Source organism: Acanthisitta chloris, unplaced genomic scaffold (genome assembly GCF_000695815.1).
Source record: "Acanthisitta chloris isolate BGI_N310 unplaced genomic scaffold, ASM69581v1 scaffold125, whole genome shotgun sequence".
NCBI classification, from domain to species: domain Eukaryota; kingdom Metazoa; phylum Chordata; class Aves; order Passeriformes; family Acanthisittidae; genus Acanthisitta; species Acanthisitta chloris.
Genome location: NW_008671896.1, coordinates 312,773 through 336,095, shown reverse-complemented (window position 1 = coordinate 336,095; position 23,323 = coordinate 312,773).

Here is a 23,323-nt window from a genome sequence, read left to right as displayed (position 1 = left end):
AAGTTTACTGCTTTTCCAAACGAATGCATGATGGCATTGTTAGAGCCAAGTTCTTATGTAAGAGTTATTAGATATTTAAACACCAATGTTTGAATGTCCATTGCACACTTAAAATAGATGACTGTCAGCTCTTGTAAACTCCAAAGCAAAGCTGAAACATTTATCTGATCTGAAAGCCATTTATTGGAACTGTATTTTGTGCCTTTCAAATGGCACTGCTATTATATAAGGGGAAAGCTGGAACTAACACTGCAAAATCCTAATGATCCTCGCCTGCCTCGCAGAAGTCCAGTGGACCAGATCCAGAATTCATCAGAAGTGACAGGTGCCTGTCAATGCCAACATCAATGGGCACTGGGCAGGAAGGAAGGTAAATGACAGTGAGACAGGAATTTCAAATGGATTAGTGGACCCAGACATAGCTTGATGAGGGAAGGAGTGATAAGAGTGACAAGGAAGTTCTCCTTGCTCCCTTGGGTGATGTCTCCAGTACCTTTGTTTTAGGGTTGCAATATTATGATTTTGCTGGTGGGGGAATTTCTGGAGAATTAATATTAAGGTTTTTATTTCTCTATACTGGTTGTTCAATGGCTGTTGATGTCATTAAACACCAGAGAGATGAGCTGTGGTGGGATTTCACACTGAGTCCCACTGTTACAGGTGACCTCTTGCTCAGCATCACTGTATAATTCTGCAAGATCTGTACTTTTAACATTTGGATCCTTGAGATTTCCTCAAGGCACTACAGCACTGTATATTCCAGTATTTACTGAAGGAATATATCAGTGTTTCTGTACAGCCACCCAACAAGCAGAGCTATTAAAAAATAATGTTCATGCTGCTTTTATTTTGGTCTATGAATAAATATACTGTGTGACTCCTTTCCAAAACAAATGTCTTCTCTCGCAAGGCCTGCCATGTTATGTTGCATCTCTGCACATTAAAAGTTAAAAAATTATTTATCCTGAATTGCTAAAATTTTCATTAATGGCAATTTATGTCACTCAAAGAAGCCTCCTTGGGAAGAACATGGCATACTTGTACAGACCTATTATGAGAGTTGTCAGAAACATTTGTCCTTATGAAATATAAATAGACAGTATGTTAGATGATTTAGTGAGGGATCTCTTATTTATTTAAAAACAAACATGTTTTTTTCATTTCTCCTTTCAGGAAACCAGGTCATGTAGATTAGACAAGGAGGTTCTCAGGCTAATGATAACACATCTGTAAATATTTTTTCAAACAGCTTATCCATCCTTCCAAACACTCCACATCTGCAGGCTGAGCAGGTCTTACCATAGCATCACCTTGGTCTTTCTCCACTTTCCCTTGAGGATACACCATGGCTTAGCAAGGGCTCACTACATCACCTCCCTCTCTGGGGGTTTCCAAAGCACCCTCTGCTTTAGCATGGGAACATTTTCACCCAGTGCACCTTTTTCTACCTCCAAATATCAAGTGAATTTACCCCCACAAAAACCTGGGTTGTGCTGCCTTTGAATTAAACCTGGGTGGGTAAACAAGAGTAATTTCTTTGTTCTTGCTGATAACACCTGAAGCAAATCTGCGTGCAGAGTTCTGCAGTGATGCTAAACTTATTTTCTACAGCTGCTGAGGTTTATAACCAGAATCCATTTCAGGTGGACATAAAAATCCAGCCCAATATTTACTTGCCACTGGATACAAATGTTACCTAGTGAAGTCTGCACTAGTGTCAGAGAGGTGGATAAATCCTTCAACTTTGTTAAATGTGGAATAAAGGAGAGAATAACTTGAATTAAATTCCTGTGCCCACTTGAAATGATGTCTGGCTGTGCCTCTGTACCTGTGCCTGATTTTTGCATGAAAATATTCTCTTTGTCCCTATCTGGTGTTCTCCTTCAAAAAGGAATTGAGTTAAAAAAGAAGGCAATAATGTAAGATTTTTAAGCAAACAGTTCAATATTTCCTTTAAAATGTTCTCTGTATTCAAGAGCACTTTGATTTCTATCTTTTTTTTTTCCCCTCCAGGCTTTGAAACTGTACCTCTTTTAAAAAAAGACCATCCCTGATTTTAGTCTTTTGTTCCTTTATGAGCTTTGTCCCCGACTTTTAAATGTGGAGAGAGTTGAGAGGCATGTTGTGAGAGGAGAGAAAATAAAAAAAGTAAAAAAAACCCCAACTTGCAAACTGTGTTAAATACACCTTTTGTTCATTACATTTAATATAACATTCACTATGAGGATTGATATTGAATTATACATTAATTTTAATGCTAAATAACTTTTCTATTTAAAAATCCCTTAGTTTTCTTATAATGTACAGTAATTAAAAAGTGAACCAAAAGAGGCAGCAATAAATCAGGGTGCACAATGCAGTAAAAATATTATAATTAATATTTAACATACGTTTTGATTACTTTTAGAATAAGTACAAGAAATATCAATTAGAATATATATTCAAACTTTGCTGCCTTTTCCCCATTATACTCTGGAAAGGGGCTATTTTTAATTCTGGATATTGCATACAAAATAATACATAGTCCCTAATTAAATATAAGGCTGCAATTCAATCGAGAGTTTCTGCTGATGTCATAAATAATAAGAGCACAGCTCGAGGTATCAATGAATGGCAGCCAAAGCCCAAGATTGAATTACAACTTGAGCATTCAGTCCGTGGATCTGTATTGTTATTTGTAATAGATGGAAAATGATTATTATTATTTTTTAAATACAGACAAAAAGAAGGAAATTTGAATTCAAAATCGGTGACTCGGTGGTAGAAGATTAGAAGTCTTGTGATTAGAGAATGCAGCTTATTGGAAATTGAAATGTACCAACGTGCCAGGCAACAAATCTGTAGTCAAGGCTAAATTCTGCCTTTTGTTTATTGCTTTTTTGAAGCTTGTGGGCAAGAAAAATGTCTACTTGTGTAGCTCATACCTACAAAATCAACCGTGGGTGTCGGTCTCAAGAGTTTTGCCTCTATCTATCAAACCTGTGCCCAAAGCACATTGCTGGGGCTGCCTGGCCTGGGGGTTCCAGCAGGAGTCAGAAATTCTGGAGGTGGAAGGTGCTGCTGGGGTGAAAATCAATGACACCAAGTCACCCTCACCCTGCTCGTGGAAGGAGCCTTCCACCCCTGTGGTCTTTTACCCCCTGTGATCTTTTACCTCCTGTGATTTTTCTGCATAAACCCCAATTATTTAGCATTTCCATTCAGAATGAATAAGGGCTATACACTCATGTGGACATTTTCCCCAAATAAATGACCCCTTAATAACCAGAAAGATTTTTATTTATGTAACATATTGGATTTCAGTTATGTTATGGCAGCAGAAAGAAGGTAGTTAATCAATATGAAGGCTTGCTTTCAACAGATTGCACAGCACTCAGCATGACAAGATCCCCTTCTGCTACACCACGGGCCACTCATTTGTATTTTAGGGCCATTTTTCCATGCTTAGCACATCCATCTAGCCATGAAGATGTACACCTCTCCATCTGACTTTGGCATGCAGAAAGTCAACAGTTTAAAGGTGCTAAAATGCCACAAGTCCCGAGCAAGGCGCGATACACAGTTGTGATGATACTCATGAGCCTAAACTAATTTGTTACTGGCTTTAAAGGAGTTTGGCATCTAGTTTCTCCACAGACTCAAGGCATCACAAAGTCCCTCCTCATTCCTCCATCCCCAAACCTGGCTTGGTTTGTGCAGGTGGTTGGGGTCAATATTTCCCCCAGTCTAGGGAAAAATAATAGCAATTCTGACACAGAGTGTGGTCTCTTTGTCTTGTGCTGTGGCCACATGGAGGGACTGTAAGGTGTCCCTTCCTTCACTGGGCAGGTGTGTGCTAACAGTTAGATTCCCAAACTTTTGAAAAGGAAGAATTGATGTCTTATGTTTGGATCCATGCATCTCACTTGCTACAGTCATCATACCCTCTGACACAGGTTGGTTTTGCCAAAACCCATAGTTTTTTCATTAGAAAGTCAGTATATTGCTGTCTAAGAACAACTGTTTTGTCTCATTTGGGCTAAGAAGAACAAAGAGCCAAGAGACCCTGAACACATACAGTGTAACCTCTTGAAATACAACAATTTCTCTTCATATGGTAGGTTTTTCCTCAATATTTAAATATCCTATTGTTCTTAAACACATCAATTTTATTGCCTTTTCCCTAGAAAGAGCCATTTCCTAAACAGTCTTACACTATACAGTAACAATTGACATGATAGCCTGTTTATGCCTTCCAGGTGAATTTCTGAAGGACAGAAAATATATGTTTCTTCCAGACATTTGCAGTCAATGCCAAACAACCTGTGGAAATTTTGATGGGTCACCTTCACAACACCTGAATAAGCATTTGGTTTAATAGTGCCTCTAACTGATGATATAGACATGGGCCCAGTATTTTTGAAAGAGCTTTACCCATGGTATGAAGAAACCTTGACAGATCATATCAAAGTAGCCACGGGAGCAGTGAAAACAAACTGCAGAATACTGAGATGATCCTTCCTAACACAGATAACATCTCAATGCTTTTCATCAAGACCAACATATGCAACATAATTTACTGCCAAAATAAGCCTGCCATAAACACAGATACCTTTATATTGCTGATAAACAGGTATTTCACTTTGTCAAATATATGCTTACATTGGTATGGGGAGATGTTAGTCCCAGGGTGATATTTAAAAAACACAAACAGCTGCCTCTGTCCCCAGATACACATAACATGGCAATAATAATCTTCCTCCATGATAAGCTGCTACAGGTGTCTTCGTTACCTCTCTTCCTATGTCTCACTTGATTCTGAACTTATCAGGATTGGTTTTTTCCTTTTTAATTTTTTTTTTTGGTTTTGGAGATGATTCCATTTGGACTGAGAAGGTTAAGTTCTAGAATCTTTTGTGCAGCTCTTGAATTTAGACTTTTCTAGGTTCCTTCAACAGCAAAAGGGAAATCTTTAACAGCCACATCTCTCACCATTTCCTCCATCCATCAGTGATCCCCTGACATATCCAAGAAGCAGTGCCTGGAGACATAGGCCAAGTCCTATCTCTGCCAGCTGCAACTCAAGTTTTACCCTACCTGTGCTCAGTGTTGATCTGCACGTTGTGGTTGTGTCTTCAGCCACTGCTGCTGACTTTGATCCAGCCAGAGCTTCATCTGCAAAACACATCAGTGAGAAAGAGGTGTTAGATGATAGATTCTGAGGCTATTTCATCTCCAGATGGAAGTAACTCTTTAAATAAAATGCCAGCAGAAAAATCAAGCAAAATAACCCAATAGGCTGTCACCCCACAATTAGCTGGTGCTGTTTTGGGGTGATAGACCATTTGTGCTTGGGGAAAGTAGCACTTTTCTTCTTTGTCTCCAAGGTGGATATGGGGTAAAGGGAGAGAAGGTAAAAGAGAAGAGCTGGTGTATCTGATTGGATGGCAAGCAGATAAAAACATGTACTAATCCAGCGGTGCAAATTCACAGAAGGGTTTGGAAATCTAGAGGAAAAACAGCCTGTCAGGTCCACACTGAGCTCCTGGGATTATGATGAGTTTTTCTCTTACTATTGATTGTTGTCACCAAAATACATCTGCTGCTTTATGCAACTGAGTCTTCCTATGAAATGCATATATAGGCTCAATGATTCTCATAATTACAGGCTGAAAAGAACTTTGCATATTCATGAGTATCACACCATTTGTCACAGCTGTAGACCTCCAGTAAGCAATGCCTATGATTAGGGTTTTGTTCTTCCCAAGTATATATTTTTCCATGAACCCTTATTGGTTCTGAAAAGTTATGATCTTAACTCTCCACTCCTGTCAAACACAATTTTCTTCCTTTTTACTGCCAGCAATATGAATGAATTCCTGCTTCTACAGCCAACAACAGGACTAGCCGGAACTGGAGTTTGCATTGATGAGGCAGTATTTTATTTAACTAATGTAATAACCTACAAAAATCTATAGTTGGAGTGACAACAATTTTATTATCCCAAGTAAAGAGCTGCCCATTCATTTTCTCCTCTGTGATTTAAGACTACTAACCTCCAGACCGCACTGCTCATAAACAAACAGGTCTTGTGGACCTTCCTAGGTTCACAAAAGAGGTCAAATGAAATAATAAAGATATGGTATGCTACAGGATGTACTAACCATTAAGCAGCAGATTAAAGATTGAAAGTTTTTGAAAGCTAGACAGCGATGTATGAAATCTAACCTACCCCATGGACATTTCAACATAAAATGGCAGTAGAAGTGAGAAAAGTAGACTTTTTTTCCTTCTGAAGCTATATTTTTCTAACACAGAAGACAGAGAAGTGTAATCAGTCATGGTCAAAACCCTGCCAGTGAGTATTACTTATTTAGCCTCATATTCCAGGTGACTCACAACTTGTCTACCTGCCAACATCTGAAAATAATAAGTTATAGCAAAGTTATTAACTAAAACTATGTGAACTTTGAAGTAGCTAAACCTAAATTAAATATAAACATACAAAACAGCCTGAGGCTAATTAATCTAATTTGGGCTCAGCCACTTCACTTTTGTTTGTTTGCAGTTGTTTTTCCCCTTCCTCCTCATATGTGGTCTACAGAGAAGGATGATCTAGGAGCTAGTCAGAGGCAGAGATTGCATCTTTCCGCTCCCTTCAATCAGAAATATGTGGTCACTTTTCCAAGAAACCACTCTCAACAAAGCCAGTTTGCAACAAGCCCAACATGCTCATCGTTCCTTATCTACTGGAAAGAAAGAGAGCTGTGCTGAGGCAGATGTGTACCAGCTGAGAGCTCAGCTCCAGGAAGCCTCGTACCCATGCAACACATGTGGCTGGAAGGGGAACATCATCCTCCTCCTCGCTGTCAGATATGAATGGCATGCTGCTGGCTTTGATGACAACATGATGCTCCCTCCAGGAGCTTCCTCTGAAGCTGCTCAGGAAGCAGAGCCTGAAAGCAGCACCAAGGGAATCACCTCTTGCTCATTTATTTTTTTCAACCACATTGAGATCTTTTACCACCGATAAGGCTCTTCTACCATCCTAGTTAAGCTGCCAGTGTGCCCAAAGATTACACAACGCTTCAATGTTTAGAGAGGTTACACTGGCCAGGCCATTTTTAGTATTTTAGAGGTTTTAAACCTAAAAAGTGGAGGAAAAAAAAAAACCATGCTAAAAATAATCTCTTGATTAGGTGTGGGAAAAGTGAAGATTCGAGGAAATCTCAGGGCTGCAGCCCCAGCACGAGGTAACAATAGACTGGAAACACAAAAAAGTGTCAGTGCAGTTCGCTTGTAAAAAGAGGAAAATGCACAATAGCACAACAGTGAGTTCACCTATTATATAATTGGAGGTTGTGTGTACATGTGCAGACAAGACGACAGAATAAAAAGCCTCCTCTAGGAAACCCAAAACTTGGCAGCTTTGGCCAGGTAGAGTATGAGGCGGGTAGTGTCTAACAACAAAAAGAAACAGTCTGTAACTAAGGTTTGAATCAAGCTACAGCTCTCCTTACTAAACAGCAGCCAGATTTACTGCTGCAAAACCCATAAAAACAGGGAGAATAAGTCTGGCACGAGAAATAAGGCACGGGGAAAGAAAGGCAGAAAAAGAGACACGGCATTAAATATACCAAGGCTGAACTGTGCGTCTGATTTCATACAAGGATAATTTGGAGGGCTATGCATAAAGTGAGAGGATTTCATTCATGCTGAGTATCCACATGGTGTGAAGTGCTTTTCCCAGGAGGCCAAAAGAAACCTAACCTGACCTGCCTGGCAGGAGGGATGTGGGGCAGGTGTGGCACCCTCAGCCCCCACCACCTCTGTGCTTTGCTTTGGCATCTGGGAGGGCTCTTTGTTCCCAACCCGGAGTGGCCACCCTACTTCAGGGAATTAGTGGGATCTGTTGGATTCACACATTTTGTTAACAGTACAGCAATCCTTGATTTGGGCTTGTTTATGGGGATTTTCCTGTCCTTCAGAGCCTGACTATGTCCAAGACACTGGCTAGGTTATGTGGATGTTTCACACAGCAGTGAACAGTAATTCTGGTGCTCTTACAGTAACAGGATGAAATATTTCAAAGTGTGCCATACTTGATATTTTCCATGGGAGATTGCTCAAGAAAGATATTATTGACTGTTTTGATAGAAAGGGTCTCTACAAGTTCTTCTCTTAACATCACCTGTTGGGTCACTTCTACTCCAAAGGTGTCACTGATCTTTTCATGCATCTTTGCTAACACATATTAAAAAAAAAAAAAGGAATACTTTCCTTAACACAAATTTAGTGGTTAATGTATTAATAACCCTTTCTATCTCCCAAAGTTCTCATACTCACAACCAAATTGCCATGAGCCACATATATACATATTGGCCATAATAAAACTACAACCAAACCCATCAACTATCTTGTTTCCTTTTCCATATCCAGCATATCAGTCACAGCTCTCAAAATATTTAGTCTTTCTAGACTTATTACATTTAACATAAGAAAAACATACTAAAATGCACTAATAGCAATAAAATTGCATCAGTGTTATTTTTTTTATTTGACACATTTAACAGTGTTCTCTGATCTGCAGGAGTTCCCAATAACTCTACCTGTGTAAGTGGAATTTTGATCCTGATTCTGCAACCAGGTTGATAGGGAACTGATCTCATCACCACACTGTACATGCAGGTTCTGTTTTGAGATGTTACTATGTTATTTTGATGTTCCTTTTGATCAGACAGAGTATTAACCCTCAGACAGTTAATGTATAGAGACAAATGTATCTCTCATTGTTAATAATATAAAGATTAAAAGGTATTTCAGAGCTAATAAATTATTTCCATTTTAAAACATGTAAGACAGTAAATACCTTACAAATGATGATATATATGCTCATAATTGACTCATTAGGTATTTGCCCAAACAACAGACATAGGGTCATTAGCAACAAGCTTTAAGTATTCTGTGTTTTGTGGAATGTGGGCTGCATTTCAGTATGTATATGATTCCAAAACTTTCCTCCCTTCCCCTTTGTTGAGACTCAAATTCTTGATGCACCTGCACACTTATTAGCTGACGGGTTGGGGGTTTTTGTTGTTTGTGTTTTAACCAAAGTAGATGACACAGATACAGAAAAAGACCTGAACAAATTCCAAAACAGCTGCTCCTATCTAGGTTTCTTTCCTTTTCACTCCCCAACTGCATGGGAAATTCAGTGCATTTTAATTTAGCAGAAGGCTTCATAGCCACCAGTGTTCAGACAGACCCTTGGGAACACACAGGTAGCAAAGAAAAAGAAAAAAAATGAGGCACTTTTTTGAAAAACAGATTTGAAGCAACATGACAAACAAGCTCAGACCAAACCCCAAGTAGGATTTTTCTGAAAACTTTTTGCACCATGAATTTGAAACCAGCCACCTCTGAAATTTGACCACATTTAAAATCATAGACCCAAAGATGGAAATTTAGACCCATTCTGTAATGTCTGCCATTTCAGGCCAACTCCTATGGATATATAAATACTCTACTCATGTGAGCATTCCCAGTGAGAACTACTTGCATGCATCAAGCTAAGCACACGTAGCATTGTTTGCAGAATAACAATATGATTGTTTATGACCCTAAAACACATGAACATATCAAAGGGCATTAACAGAGTCCAGACCACCAGCCAGACAGCTGACTTGTATAACTTTTATAAATATGACTAGTCATGTATTCTGATTTCTAATTACCTAAATACATGTGTACATCTATCCATTAGTAGCTGAAGTTGAAACTGTGGGGGCACATTCTCAAGAACAACTTCCTTTAGATCTCTCTGCAAAGATACCAATGTTTTCAGGAGAGTTATTAAAGTCCTGGCAAGTGCAGAATACAAATCCATACTGGTGAGGGGTAGAAGGCTTTCATTCTTATTCATGAACTGTGTATTATTTATACAATGTTTGTGGGCTCAGCAAAGCAGAGGATATTTTTTAAATAAATGTTTATGTTCAAATAACTTTGCTAGTCTTATCTAATCTACCTTCAACATCTTAAGCGCTGTAGGTGATTTTAGAAGTTTGCAATATATTCTCTCATCTGCTTTTACACATTGGGTTTGGCAAAAAACAGACCTTTGAATATTTAGCAATTCTGACACACAAAAAATTATCAGGAAACCATCAAGTATTTTAAATCTTTTGCAGAAGAGTGTGTGTAATTTATCAGTGAGAGGATTTTCCTCTCACTCTGTTCCTACTCAACCCCTGACTCATTCAACTCTCATTTAACAGGCCTGTCCACTCCAGCACTGCAGAGGACAGGTAAATGTTGGGCTCTTCATTGTCCACATGGAATGAAGGGCACCACAGACTAAGGCCTTGCCTGAGAATGTTCACTCAAAGTCCTCAGAGACTGCTAAGGGATAAATTCCTAAATACCTGCAAAGATCTAAGCCTGTTCAACCTACTCATGACCACAAAGAAATGACATGGCATTCTGGAATTTGGTTTTCCAGCTGGGCTCTCACCACTGGGGCATCCTTTCTCTCCTAAATCAAGCTAAGAGTCACTCTCCCATGAAGAAAATCCATTTCTAATCCTTACTAGTTCATGTTGATAGCAGCAAAGTCTTCTGTCCCTTCCAGAAAAATATGTTGAAAACTTCAGCAACATAACATAGGATGTTTGTATTAAATTTTATCCAAGTTCATTTTTTTCTTTAATCCTGTTAAATCTCTGGCCCCTCTAATCCCTGCTGGTGGCAATGAGCTCTGCAGACCTGTGGCACATTGGCCTTGTGTGCACACTTGGAACACTCTGGCAAAATGCACTGGCAAACTTTCTGCCTGCAGATGTGAAATGTGCTGCCAGTGTTGAGCTCATACCAGTGGAGTTTACTAAGGGCTATTGGGTGAACTAGTGTCACTGTCATGCTACAGCCACACTTTGGGTGTCACTGAGAACCTGAGGGACTCACATGATACTCTCAGGTGGTGCAATGGCCATGGTTTGGTCTGCTATGCTGGCAAGAGTACTGCATGGATGTGACATCAAGCACTGTGACAGCCACCAGGAGAAAAACCCATACCAACCATCCGGTACTCGTTGCCTTGATTTCTTTAAACTAAATATCTGCAATTTTTTATCCATTGGTGTTTGAAGAGAATGACACAGTTACAAAATCAAGTGTAGGCTGGGAAGAGGAGTAGGTGGAAGGGGAAGAGCTTGATCCTGTTTTGTAAGGGAGGCTACTCATATTTGGGTGTCAATTCATATGAGAAGTTTCACTTGACATTATCTGATGTGGTCAAAATACTCAACCCAACCAGTTGGGGTTTGTAATAGAAATGCCCACTCAACCTTAACTTCAGCAGCCACAATTGTAGCAATATAATACACCCTCACTGGACCTACTCGAGCTGCATTTTGATGATTTGGCTTACTCTTAACATGAAATCTTTGGTGACTGTGAGGCACCAAGGCTCTCCTGATTGTTAAAATGTTTTGTCAGAGCATGGCTCAGACTTGCTCATCTCATGAACGCTGTCTTTAGGGCTACTTGAGAAAAAAATAAATAAAGGCCCTTAATATTTAAAGTGACAATACACAGGAAATGAATACACAGTTTGTGAATAGATACAGTGATTGTAGTGTTGTTTTACTGACTGACTGCACACATGAAAATCAGCCTCCTTTGCAGGAAGCCTTCCCTGTGCCTTCCACACCCCCAAACCCTGCACCCATGCTTCTCAGCTACTGAGCAAAGAGTTTGATGACTCAATGCTCATTGTGCATTGGAAGGGGGATGTGGAAGGACTGAAACAGGCCTCTATGGTCTTTGGAAGCAGGCCAGGGGTGAGGCCATTGGATCTATATTTAGGAGGGGTTTCACTTAATAGGGCTTGCAGCTGTGCATAGGTTGGGGTGTGAATTCCATCTCTGCCGACATACAAAACCAAAGCTTTATTAAAGAAGCAGTGACTTCGAGCCCTTCTGAAGTACCCTATCATTTTCACTATGCTGTTCATCTGTTAAGGCATTTATGTGACATATATAGGAAATAAAAGCCATCAATAAACCCTGTGTTTTGAGTATACAGATACAACGAGCAATAATAGCCTTAATAACCAGAAACAATGTGAACAGAACCAATACTTTGTACCAATATAGTTTTTCACAAATTAATGTACAAAAGTAGAAATTCCCTAACCACTAGTGTCAGAGCTGGAAATATTATTGCCTGTTTTATATGTAGGAAAACTTGGAGCACAGAAAGGCTTTGTGATTACTCAGAGCCATACATAGTCATACCATATCCTTACATTCACATCACAGTGCATATGCCAGGGCAATATCTGTTGCTATGTATTTGTGCATGGCTCAATTCAGTGGGACCCTGAGCACAACCTGATGCTCTCCAAATCTTCCACCAAGCAGCCCAGACAGGAAGAGTTCAACACCATGCATTTCTCCCACTCTGGTCCAGTCAAAACTCAGTGCTGGAGAAAAAAAACCAATCAGTTTTCTAACTATACATTAAATGATAACTCTGGAGAAGAGGACTTATCCAAATGCAAAGTCTTTATAGGTTTTTAATTTTTAAAAGACTTAAAAAAATATTTTTTCCTTTCCTCCATGGGTTGTTTTTTCATTCTGTATTTGTGTAAACCCACAGTTACACGTAAGAACTTATGCTCCATTTTTAATTGAGGTTTTTCTCTCAATCTATACATATGGGCCCAGTCTTGCAAAACATTTCTGCATAACAATTCTCAGACATGACCTTTTCCACGGAGCCACAGAAACACAACCATGCTTCGTGGTGCTCAGCACCCTGTGTCCTGTTTCTTCAGCATCCTTTTTCTTGGCCTGGATGAACACACCCGTACTCATTTACGATACTGCCACGGAGAACATTGCTCCAACACAAGACTTAATCACTTCTCTCTTTGTGTCTGTCTTCTGATTGCCCCTTCTCTTCCAAACTAAAAATAAGTTCTTTGTATTCACTAAAGCCTGTTACAGCTTTAGCTTCTCTTTCCCATTGTCTCTAGTTTGCCATTAAAATGTACTAAGTGCTCTTAGTTACACCATGACGCAGCCTCCTTTGCTCTAGTTAAATTTTCCAACATGCACATTTCTGCCTTTCCCCAGTCTATCCCCACAGGGAGAGAAGCTCCTCATAAATACCTAAAGAACAACCTCCTCCACTCGCTTATTTGTTATTCCTCTTTACCAACTCGGCAGGGACAACAGGTCCAAATGAAATCTTTTTTCTCCTCCTGTGTTTGTGGTCTAATAATGGCTGTATGTTTGACCATGACTCATTGGATACCTATGTATTCTCCCTGGCAACGAGCAGAATTGCTCCGTTTTTTGAGACCAGACTAGATTGGGTTTACCAAGGACAACACAGAAACAGACCAGACTTTATCCTTCCTAAAACATTTCACTGCTCTAACGAAAAACAAGAATTGTAAGCATTCTGGGACAAAGACCATCATTCTGTTTGGCATTTCATAACACCAAGCACAGGAGAGTCCTGGCCCTTGCCTAGGACTCTGAGCAATAGAAATAAAATAAAATAAGAAAATCAGCTCTTTGAGTGGAGCCTGTGTAATAAATCCCTGCCCTTATGTGTACAACTGGAGAAACAGCAGCATACCCCAACGTACCTGTTGGACAAGCAATGCAAAGTCACACACACACAGTGGTCACCATTAAAAGCTTTATAGTTTTCCACTTGCAGAGATAGTTCTATGCAGAAATGGAGTTGATGCAAAAATAGTTATTCAAAACCCACCTCACAGTATCACCCAACTTAAGTTGTTTAAATTAACTTGCTGTAACTGATTATTTTTTTTCCAATGGCTAAAATACCTATTGTAATACTTAGCTGTGAACAAAGTGCAGAAATGAAGGGCTTTGAATTGTTTCAAATTAATGGCTATAAAGTATGAATTAAATGCTTTTATTCAAAACTAATTATTTGAGAGCAGGTATTCTTATACTTCTTTAACAGCAGGATGCAACATTTTTAGCATTATGAAAAAGAAGCTTTTGCCATGTAAACTCATGGGGTGAAATCTCATCCTTGATCTTCAAAGTGTGACAAAGAGCTATTGATTGGGAGCATATTGTCATTTAAATTACAATTAGGGATGGGTGAAAGGTGGTTATTCAACAATTCAAATCTTTTTAAAAAATGCTGTCAAGGGCAACTTAACCTTAACCTAAACACACACTTTTAAAAACTTCTGGAGTTACAAGTGTTTCAGGGAGCAATCTGATGTGTTTAAAGCAACAAATCTGTAGATTTTGAGAGTAACATATAGTGCATTTTATTAATGCTGTAATTAAAAAAGCCCTCGTGGAACGCTTTCATTCCCTGTTACCATGAAACACACATTTGCTCCAAAACTGAGGGAGGGAGGTGGAAGGGGAGGTCTTTGCAATTTTTAATCAAATTGTATCGCTCAGTTCATCTTGCTAGACGAGCTAATAACATGATTTAAAATCCAGATCCAATTCTGTCTATAATCAATGCAAGTCTCGTTCTCAGAGGAATTTGGTTACGATCTCAAGAGCCAAGTGGAGAAGAGCAGTAGACCTGGTCTCAGGAAAGCTGATGCAATTTCAAATTTTTGCTGACCAACTAGCAACCTTGAACAAGCCACCACTTCTGTCCTCCACCACCTCTCCCCACTGAGCTCCCAGGATCTCAGCTCAGAGCATATATGGACCATGGGACCCTCTCAAGGCATTTGCAGTGATAGGAAATTTCAAGCAGTACTGAATCTGCCAGGAGAGGAGTCCATGGTCTATGGTGAAGGTTGAAACTCACTCAAATTTTGCTCGGTGAACCAGCAAAGGTAGCAACTACCCCTGTAAACCACAATCTCTGTGATAAAACCTGTCACTCAGCTCTTCAGGGCCCTTGTTGGGGTCTAGGTCCACAACCTGTCTTCCATCATGATAAAAACACAAACCACAGAGAGAGCACCCAGCACTGTCACCTGGCAGTGCACTGGCAGGGCAAGGAAAGGGCTGTGCCAGCTTCTGATGGGCTTTTCTTCAATCTCATTAGTCAGTTTGAGTTCAAGCAGCTCTCTCTCCCCTTTTAGAGAGGATTATGCTGCCCTGCCAAGTTAGGAAGAGCATTCCTAGCCCTGCAGGACAAACAGCTTCCCAGACCTATGTTTATTTTCTTGGATGGCATATGTAGCCCATTGTGTGATTAGGTAGCACAGCAGGGTTCGGAAAGAGGAATTTCCCAGGGTGCTCTGGGCTCTGGACGATCGCCAGCATCGGGATCAAGGAGGAATGTTTTCTTTCACTATACACTGGTGAATGTGGCAGAGTTCGAAAGAGGTTTTGACTTTCCCCGTTAGCACTCAGGAGATGAAGACTCCTTTTCCCCACATATACAGTGGGAACTTTTTCCTTGCCAATTTATTACACATTTGGGTCCTGCTCAAAAATTGCAATGAAATCTGTGGAACCTGTTAGCTTCAAGTAACTTTGTCTCACATTCCCCATGGGCTTTTCTTCTCCTGTGTGTCTGTGCTCTGGTGGAAAGGGCAGAACTTGGAAGTCTCCACCGGATTGTCTCAGCTGTTCGTGCTCCTTGGGCAGTGCAGGATGTGTGCCACACCAGCAAGGACTGTAGCTAAGGTCAAGCTTCCCGTATTTTGAACTTGTTGGCACAGACTAACTGCAAAAGGAGGAGGAATTATTTTGAACAAAAACCCCACTGATCTGTTTTGGGAGTGGTGATAATCAGAACATCCTATTTAACTTTTGACCACAGAGCAAGGAAAAAGAGCCAGAAAGGTTTGAGGAGGGAGAGCTTTTATATGTTTCTTTCTTCTGAGAGGTTTCCACACTGCTAAGTAATAAAAAGGAAATTTTGATTAAAATACTTTCTAATCACAACATTTGAAGCTATTATGGTGTCCAGAGAATGGTAGGTAAAGTCCACATTTCTGGGTTTCAAAACAATTATGACAAACAAAAATTCTTTGCTGCAAGGATAGTGGGACACTGGGACTTGTTGCCTAGAGAAGCTGTGGATGTCCCATTCCTGAAAGTGTTTAAGGCCAGGTTGGATGGGACTTAGAGCAACCTGGTCTGGTGGAAGGTGGCCCTGCCCATGTCAGGGGGTTGGAACAAGAGGATCTTTAAGGTCACTTCGAACTCAAACCATTCTATGGCTTTATGAAATAATGTCAGCATAGAAAAAGACATTGTATAGATCTCATTTTAAAGTTTAATAAGATCTATTTAAACCCTGCTAAACTAAAATAGCCCTGCTTTATTTGGACATGTGGCCACGGGACTTGCAGAGCTTGCAGAGTGAACCCCACTCCGCTGGCTTTGGTGAAGGAGTATTTGCTGCTATTACACTTCATTTCTTCAGTTTCATTTTTACTGCATAAGTAGATGAAATGGGGAAACTTGCCCTCTTTACTGATAGCAGCAACTCTACGCATGCTAATGGGACTGTCAACAGGAAAACCACTTTGTTTTGCTCTGCCCACTGCTCTCCTCTCCCATGTTGCTGTTTATTGACAGAGTTCAGTATGTATTTAATAGAGCAAAGGCAGTAGGGCCTGATCTCAGCTGGCTGGAGTCAAGTTTGTAAAGACAAGAAGTAGCTTCATCTCAGTCACCAGCTGTGATCGGCGGGGGAAAAAGAATCATGTTTGTAAGTGTTGCATCCATTTGTTAACCCAAAGAAATCAAAATAAAACCAGTTTCTCCAACTTTTTGAACACATTGCAAAGACCAGGAAAGGGAAAGCAGCAACTGGGTATCTATCACAAAATTCACAAGTCACTGATATACAGGAAAAGTACTAAAAGAATATTGTTTGTCACTGCAAATAGGCAATTTAAATTATCATTGCTTTAAAGCTGCCAGAACACATAATATCCATTGTATAGGAAATTACCGACGGCTCTTATCGAGGTTAACTCCTATTTTGTTAACCCGACACTTTGCAAGGTAACACGAAAATTTAGAGCCAGAAGAGTTTTTGATAAAACGCGTGCAAATATAATTTCTAAGCGTTTGGAGAAGGAGCATCCAGCAGGGAAAGGGAAGTGGGATGCGAGATGCGCTAGCGCCGCCTTGTGGACGCTTCGAACTCCGACCAGACCCTGTTTACTCAAGCTAATGGCTCATTTACAAAAAAACCTCCCCAATGCAGAGCTCTTTCATAACATTCGTACAAAGCAATTCTGCAGATAATAAATAAAACAAAGGCAGAGGAAAGCTGGGTTTAATTCCGGATGTATTCCTTACTTAGGGCAGGGTGGTACACCAATTCTCACAGCTACAAGAACCAGATTTTTTTCCAGCCACGCAGTTTCAGAGGACTTTTTTTTCTTTTTTTTTAAATTTCTCAGGAAATCGTGTTTCCGGTTGCAATCACCAAAAAAATTTCAAAGCATCAACAAGAAAAACAGTAGAGAAAATGCAGTAGCTTCATTCCCCATCAGTGCTCCCTGCTCCTCTTCTGTCCTAGGGCACTATGCATGCTTAACCTGAGCAGGTTTTCATGTCAGCTCTCCAATCTTCTCTACTTTGGGTTAGCCTAGCAATTGTCTCTCTCAGTATACTTATTTTTTCTGACCCAGCTATAATCAGAATGGGCAGATGAATATGAACTTGCTTTTAAGAAATAGTCTCCATCCTAAGGAAAAAAAAAAAAGAAAATGTCTGGATTTGTTTTTTTTCCAGTCTCTGACAAGTTTTGGTTTTAGATGAGGTTTTTACCAATATTCTATTTGATCTTTAGTATCTGAAATCCCTTTCCTCAGTTCAACAGACACAAGTTACATGACTGTTTCATGCTGATTACTAAAAAAGAAAATACCTTGCAAGACATTTGCCTTTGATGGGACTTGAACCTTTCTCATCTAGCTCACTCCTAAGGGGTATCTTTTGGCCAGATGAGTTGGGCTACAACCAGACAAAGAAGTTTTATGGCCCCAAGAGCTTTGATCCCTGTTCATAAATATGGCAGCAGCAACATTTAACATTTTCAATCACTCATTTTCTTGGGAGCTAGGGAAGTGTTCGGATATATATTCTTAACCACTGCTGGTTCATTCAAGATTTTTTACAACATGTATAATTCTCATGGGATAAGTAGTTGGATAAGTGGCCACAAGGCTTCTGAATTATCACTCCCATGCACAATACATTTCGTTTAAGTTATAACCACATAATTTAAACTGCTTACTTTAATTATAAAATACTCCCAACCCCAAAACCAATACATTTGCATTAAGTAACATTAATGTAGGACTGGCTTATGCATTCCAAGATTTTGTGGTTTCCCAATTAGTCCTCCAGTAACAGAATCACATTATCATAATTTTAAGGTGTTACAAATGTGATATCCAAATTAGAGATCAAATTCCCTATATTATATGTTTCTTCCTTGAGGGCTTACCAACCAAGCAGACTCCACAAAGACAGAGATGTGCTAAAAATGCTTGTTCTTCATATCCAGTCCCTGGTTTCATAGCAGTAAAGAGTGACTCTATGAAAGGCAGCCTGTGAATAGCCCTTAGACAAACACTTCACAAGGTTATTCCTGAAGAGCAAGGGAACCTCTAGAAGCAATCTTTAATTACCAGAAGTTCTCAAGTGGTAAATTTTCAATAATTTCACTAACATCAGCTTATACGACCGAGATTTGCTTAAATTCATTTCTGGCTTGCATATGATCCTGATTTCATGTGCAAACTAACCCCCAGTGCAAAGCCCAAGTCAATGGAAACTAGAGTTTCATTTACTTTCCCACTGGAACAAGATGCTGTGACACGGAGCAGCACAAGGCAGCCTTCCTCACCTCAAGGTTGGAGAATATTACTGAAACTTTCATCAAACAGAATAATGATTTCCATCTGTAACCTAACTCGTCCAGTGCCTCTCCCAGTTCCTGGTAAGTTACTTTCAAGGCACAGAATATTGTAAATGTTTGGATTTTTTTGGCTGACCAAACTTTAAAAGGAAAAGAATAGAGCTTGAGTTACCATGTCAGCCCCAAACAGGAGAGGTTAAAGTTCTCAAAAGAGATATAACAAATCACTGAAATGAAATAAAATACAGCTGTATGCTAGAAAAGCATATATATATTTGCTGAGCAAAAGCTCAAACAACAGCTCAAGCTACAGGCACAGCAGAGGTAAATTCAAAATTCCTCCAGTCATACTCCGACATGGGTGTCCTGCATAGGTGAAAAAGGAAAATTATCTGATCCTTATTCCAGAACGATCACTCATTTCTGCCTTGAGATTTCTTGTGCATTGAGCTATTCAGCTCAGAATTTTAGCTAGTAAGACATCTTCACTGTATCCAAACACTCAGCTTCCTCATCTGGACACTCCTTCCTTGCAGCAAAATTATGAAGTAACAAGTACCATCCTCATCTGGCAGTCTCTAATCAAACTTGGCATTGGTTTAAAGATTGATTAGGTACGTAGGACATCAAAGAGTAAACCTCAGGGAATGAAGATGAACAATGACATTATTTTCTTACAGGAGGATTAAGAATAAGTTGTAGTTAGATGATATTTCTAATTCCTATATACCCACCTAATTTGCTAACACCTCAAAATACCCCAGAAATATCAATGGATCAATATAAAAGCTTATCAGAATGATTATGTGGGTTAATAGAAGTATAGGACAATAAACCTGCATTTCTAGAAGGGATAAACACAATGTTTTGTGTCCATTGCCTAATTTAAAAAAATGGTAGAGCCTGTATCAATGTCAAGATCAAAACGTAAGCAAAATTTTAAGTCTAAAATATTCCATTTAACTCCATTCCAAAAATGCAATTTTACTCCAGTTTTTCTTCAAATACACATGTGATTTACAGACAGCCAAATGTTTCCCTATTTCAGTATTTTCTGACTAACTGAAGAAAAATATCCATGCAGGATTAAAAAAGAATAATGATCATTTAGGGGAAATTTATTTTTTCTCTCCTTTAGAAAAAAAGAAGGTACAGCCCAACAGCCCACCGAGTTCAGGATCATACAAGCTCCTACAGCTCACTGGAGCATTAATAACAGCAGCTTCAAACAGTCTGGCAATAATACACAGTATTTTTAAGATGGCACAGTTTAAGGGGGGAAAACAACTTTGCAGAAGTGCTGGCATCTGAGAAAAATGCCATCATTTTCCAGCCATATCTGAGTTTACAAGTTGTCAAAATACAGTTGCTATTAGAAAATGATCTTTTTGATGCTTTGCCTGCCAAGTTCTCACAAGTTGGTTTGAACTGGTCATTTCCAGAAAGCCACTATAGACTTTGCCCCTGCAGAGTCTCAAACACAGGTTTTTAATTCAGTAGGCATACAGAGAAAAAAGAAATACAGCGTGAAAAGATTTTTTTTCCTTCCTCCTTTTTCCTTTTATTCTGTATTAATATTATCATTAAATATCAATCACTCAGGTTAACCTGTACATTGCAGGAGCTTAACCTGTATTTGAAATGTCAGTCAACCAACCGCGTGGACAATGCCCCCAAAACATTACCAATCACTCATTGTAAAGCTCCTTCCTTTCTTTGCTCCAAAGTGATGCATTTCCACAAACCCCAACCCCCTCCAATGGCTACCAGATTTGTGTTTAGAGAATCCATAACTTTCACCTTCCCAATGGAAACAGCATTTAGGTGTGGAACAGGCTGAGCAGCCCCAAGCTCTGCCAGCAGAGATCCAGCACAGACATGGACCACAAACCCCATCTCTGCTACTAGTTAAGCACAGTCCTGACTAAATGCATTCACCCTCTTCCCTATCTGTACCAGGACTGAAGATGACTCCTGTGGGAATCTCAGCAGCTGAAGGACCAGGTGCTCACTGCTTGGATAATTATTTTGTAGCTGTCACAACTGGCTGTTAACACTTCTCTCCTGGCCTTCCAGCCCTGTGCACAGTTGACTGCACTGTTTTATTCTCTTAGATGTTCACAAACATGCAATCTCAAAATTTTTTATTTTTTTATTTTTTTTATTTTCAGTTGATTCATGGTGTACAGTTCTCCATGGTGGGAAATACCAGTTCTTAGAGGGCCGTATATACGATGCTCTTTTAAGATTCAGAAAGCCTTCCCTGATGGCTGCATGATATTTGAAGATTGTATGGAAAATACATATAAGATGAAATACAGAATACATCTTTTTTTACATTCAGTTTGCCTCAGAGTCAGGGAAATTTTGCAGGAGAATCTTTTCATCCTTCCACAGGCCTAAACAGGAGGCCTAAAACATTTGGCTCTATCACTTCCAACTTTATTCTCTGTGTCAGCAGTAGCACTATTAATATCAAGGCAATCACTGGTGTATTTAATATTGTATTCAGGATTAATTTTTTTGTCAGGTAGCAGACTAAAATGACACGGTAGTTATTAGCCAGCTCCAAAAATGAGACATGGACATGAAAAAAAGAGAAAAGAAAAATACATATACAAAAAGAATATTTAGACAACTAATGACTCCGAACAAAATTAATTCCACTCAACCCACAAAATATAGAATATTTGCTTTGCTCTTTTTTTCAGGGTTTGCCACACAGACTTGCATGAATAAGTCAAATTGACAGCTGCAACTTGTAAGCTGAAAGGATGTCATCAACTTCTGATAGATCCTTCTGTAATCAACCAGTTTTGGGGCTTTTTTCTTTTTTCTTTTTTGACCATGAAGAAATATTGGCTCAATTTGCTTTTCAATATAACTCAAGCTTCCTTCAGTTTGGTAGCATGAAAAGGTTTAGCAAATTCAACACTCAGGCAGTGATGGTTTCTGCAATGCCCCAACATAATGTCATTAAGTGCTCAACAATGACTTTAAATAAGTAGCTTTTGGAAGTTATATGTCTTTGAAGTTTCATTAATTAGTCATATCATCGGGAATGTATGGCTAAAGTAAATTACAGTGTTTAAAATATCTACTCTTTCAATGTGAAAAATGAAAGGATCCAGCTACCTTGTCTTTATACTAATGAAGATATTATTAATTGGTTTAGCAAAAACATAGATCTAACCATAATGTGCAACAGTTATTAAAGATAATTAACTACAGATCATTGGTTTGAAACATCTAGTCCAAAATGATTTCTGAAGGGCACATTATTCTATGAGATAAAATAATTAAATTTCTAACAGCTGCATAAGACAACTGTGGCATATCTAGTGTTTTAATTTCTTTTGTTCTATCCTCATGGTACTCCTCTGGTTTAGATTTTGAAAATGCTATGAGTGTTTCACCGTGAGCAGCCTGTGCAGTGTGTTAGACTGAAATATTTCATGTCTGAGGCAAAATGATGATTGAAAGAAAAGGATTAAAAATGACAGCGTAGCTAATAATACACACACGCACGTGTGCACGTGCACACACACATAAAGGCAGCTACTCCTCTTCGAGGGAGAAAAGGAGATGGTAGGAAACCAATGAAACAGAGGGTTAAAAATGTTTCCATTCTAACATTAGCTACACAAGTCCTGCTCAAACTAAAACAGCACATTTGCAAATTAAAGAAAACCTCGACGATGAAGCAATGCCAAATACTTGTAGATTAATTAATAATGGAAGCATACACAGGCACATAAAATTAAGCAAGTACAGTAAAAAATAAAAAGAAAAAAGAGAGGGGGAGAGGAAAAAAAAGCAACTGAAGAGCTGGAACAGAAGTCTGTTTATTAAAACCCATATGTTCCAGGTCCAGAATTTCTGAGCTCACATCTGCTCCGGTACCATTCCCAAAAATGTTTGTGGTCAGTATTTATCATACATGTCAGTCCTGGGTCTGTCATCAATTTTTTGATCTCTTTTTTTTGATAACCCTAACCTACAAATGCTTTCACTAGCCTGGATCTGCATTAATTAGAGTGCTGTTTGCTTACAGCATTAGATCTCTCCCCATGTTTTGTAAGAAAATTCGTGTCCCAAAATATTCCTCATTTGCAGCAAATTTAGCTGCTTCAGCAGAGAGTGAGATTTAGACAGGAAAGGCAGGGAGGCAGGAAATAACATAGTTCACTCAAGATTAGGTGCATTGCTAGCTAATGTTGATTTAGTGAAAGAAAGACTGAAAGAAAGGCATTACTCAGGGCCCCAGAATCCATAAAGTGCAAACAACAGTATGACTTTATTTTATTTGTTTTGATAGTCCATATTTGATTTGTATTGTGATAATTTTATTTATTGGGACCAAGTGGTCTCTGTGGCTTGTGAGGGGGGAAAAAAGTTATGAGGACCTCACAGGCTTCAAAAATGATTTTTTAAAATATCTCTACAACAGTGGAGAAATGGTGGCATCTTCAGCTCCTATACA